The 3276-nt window shown below is 44.0% G+C and overlaps 1 long non-coding RNA gene across 1 annotated transcript; it reads right to left on the bottom strand.

The window, feature by feature from the left end:
- Window positions 1-2035: 2035 nt before the first annotated feature.
- Window positions 2036-2963, bottom strand: LOC135383495 (uncharacterized). Its single transcript, XR_010419911.1, has 3 exons — window positions 2876-2963; window positions 2560-2589; window positions 2036-2269 (listed from the first exon to the last, which is right to left on the bottom strand). It is a non-coding gene; the product is annotated as an uncharacterized LOC135383495 (long non-coding RNA).
- Window positions 2964-3276: the final 313 nt, after the last annotated feature.

The following is a 3276-nucleotide window of genomic DNA, read 5'->3' as shown; positions in this document are numbered from 1 at the left end:
TGCAGTGCTGGTGAAGTGGCAGAGTTGTGCAGTGACGGCGAAGTACAGTGTAAGCACGCATCACACTTTGTTCCCAGCTCTCTGTCTTCGGCCAGAACTTCTGGTGGTGTATCCACCGCAGTATTGCAGCGACGATTACAGTCTTCGCCTACTGTACCCACGATAGATAGGCACGTTGAGCAATCCTTATTTTCGTAGTTGTCGTCGTTGTTTGCACACACGACGAATGCCCCATGAAAGTTACGAAGGCTCTAACCAACTGTGCAACTCAAGGGCCGGGTTAGAATTAGAATGATTGTCAGGAAATTACTGTGCTACGTGTTTAGGAAAGTGTCCTTTCTTTGTACAGCTACGTCAGGTTCACTGCTTATTGTGTGTTTACAAGCTGAGTTTGGAGATTCCTTGGACCGAGAAACAGACGACATATACCTGGGGGTGTGTCGTCCGCATGATTCGCCAACGTTTTTCCATCCCGGTCCTATCAGGACTATCATCTTTAGTGTGCCTCATTTCCTGTTCACACCTACACCATACTTGCGTAGTTTCCAATTGAGAAGTGTGAAACAGAATCTGTGTTACCACAGTAATCCCGAGAAGTGCAAATAAATAGGCAGGAGCAATAAACTACCTGGCCATAAGTGACAGTTATACTTTTAATTGTAGTGTAATGCTTCTTATCGTTGGCAGTATTATAGGATGTGAGGGATATCACACGTCAAATATTTTCAGGTAACGTTTCATAACTCACTAATGGTACAGTTACACCTCATTATCATAGAAAGTGATACATCTGTCTGGGAATGTCCACAATTTGTCATTCCCACGGAAGATTGTTCTGCCTTGATACAGCAAAACAAATTTTGATACCTGCCATTGATCCAATTGTTTTCGCACCAGTTTTGAAAACAGCTTTCAAGACTGTAACTTCAGAGATTCTTGGCAGAGCATTAACTCTTGTCTATGCATTATAATAATTATTATAATGATAGGCAATAGGTTACGCAAATGTGAATAGGTGGTGGTGGTGATGGCGATAGGGCTTGCCGTTGTCGGCCTCACGTATGTGGGCAACGTCACGACTGACGCCCTGGGGGAATGTGCGTCCTGGGCCGACTTCTAAGGGAACTGTGCCGACATATGTCTTAAAGCGTCTGAGGAAAACCCAGGAAAAACCCCAGACAGCACAGCCGGCACCGGGATTCGAACCCGGGTACCTCCCGGGTTCGAATCCCGGTGCCGGTAAATGTGAATAAATATTTGTGTTGACTGAGTGTTGTCCATTCAAGAGCCATTGCACAAGTCCACATCCAACTCTTCATGCACAGATATTTATTATTTGCTATGCACAGAGACTTATCAGCGTGCCCCACACTGGCAATGTCCCTTGGGATCTGAAGCGGGGACTCACAAAAAAAAAAAAAAACAGCGTCGTAAGTACTTCAATTGCAATGAAAATCTAGAATTCTGTGTTCCTTACATTTCTAGACGGTTTCATTATAACAGTGGTACACAGGAAAAAAACTTTGGGTATTGGGGGGGATCTGGATCGATCTCTGGGCACAACCAAGTGTAAAATTTTGGAAGGGTCAGTACATCCTGAAATGACCCTCATGCCTCAGACCCGACTACTCGAATAATGCACCCCCCTTTTACAGTAAGAGGCTTCTTACTATCTACGGCATATCCTATCAAAGCTCACAGGACAGCAAATTTGGCCAATGCTTATGTGACAGCTAGTGCCTCGTAGAACATGCAGTTTTTCTGTTGAATTGACACTACATCTCTTGTAGCCCCTTTAATGTCTGGAGGCAGGTGCATCATTTTACATTTAACCAGCAGTAATGCATAGCATTGCAAAAAAGGAAACAATGGCTTAATCTCAACGCTGCATCAGCATCATTCATCATCTCACAATAACGTTGTTGTTGTCAGCCTCTGCACAAAGATTTGGGTGGACCTGAAAAGGACCTTTTATTTTTCTTTGTTTTTCATTTCCTTCTTTCAAGTTATTTTGTATTGGCATGTAGCTGTGAGATGTCAGTAGAAGCCAAGAAGTCATTCTCTTTACTTCTTGAACTTGGATGAAGAAAGCACTGTTCTGGAAGATCCTAATTTGTCAGAGGCGTCGTAAAGGCATTAGTGTAAAAACCAGGTCTCTCAGCAAAATTGCCGTGTACACACGTACATTGTTGCCGTTTCATGCCGTTGCCGTGCCATTTGATGCCGTTTCATGGAAGGGTCGGACTTGGATCAGCAGCACCTGGTCCTTCTATAACACAGAACGTCAAAAGTGCACCTCAAGTTGGCTACGACAACCGCAAAAACCGCCGCCCTACAGCACACAAACAGTTCACAAACAGCGAGATAAAAGGAAACTGGGAAGTGGTTTATGGCGCTTATGTTACGGACAGAGATACTTCTTGTATATAGTGCCTGTTTGTAACACCAGCACACAAACAGCGCCAGTTCTTCCTTTTAGTGATCGTGGTTCATGGTTTGCGAATTGTTCTGTGTCCAAAAATTGTAAACACATTATATGTATTTAAGTAATATACGTACTTGCGCTTGACCCTGTTGAGCTGCCTGCAGCTGTAATACACATGAAAATCAATCATGTCTACCTCATGGCACAGACGTCACAGGTTCAGTAACAGAGAAAGTTCATTGATAACACGTCCGACAACGAGAAAAGCCAATCACGTTCATATGAGTGACATCATGTTCTTCTACTTGTTTATTGTATTTTATTTATCTAATTATTAATCATAGGTTAGGGGATACCTTACGTTGTACCGATTTCGTCTTTTGCTGCTATGTTACTCACGCGCAAGAGTGACAGATCCGATTGGGAAACTACATAGACATTGTGACTTACTGTCGAAGTTGCTGGCTCGCTTTGTTCGTGGAACACTGTCGGAAAGGCGTCAAGTTTCAATTCGTTCCTTTTTTGTGTCAATCCAAGTTGCACTTGCTTGAAGTTCTCATACAGGTACACATTATCGGTGAAATGCGAGGAGCATACACGGACAGCATGAACACTCCTTGCTTCATCTGGATATCCGCTAGTGATGTAGCTGCTTCCAACTTTCGCTTCGTCTGGGGTCTGGCTGTAGCTGTACCCTAGGCGTGCGAAATCAAACGTCGAGGTTTTCGAAGGAAGTTTTCCCGGAGTCAGGAAGGCTGCGTCGGTTTCCAAACGACATCTCACGCGAAGGATGCAAGCGTAGAGATTATCCCGATTCACAAAGAGTATCGGCGTCACTAGAAAGTGTCACA

The sequence above is a fragment of the Ornithodoros turicata genome, chromosome 2, assembly GCF_037126465.1.
Source record: "Ornithodoros turicata isolate Travis chromosome 2, ASM3712646v1, whole genome shotgun sequence".
Lineage (NCBI taxonomy): Eukaryota > Metazoa > Arthropoda > Arachnida > Ixodida > Argasidae > Ornithodoros > Ornithodoros turicata.
The sequence above is the reverse complement of the archived record's forward strand: the minus strand, read 5'-3'. Positions and strand labels throughout refer to the sequence as shown.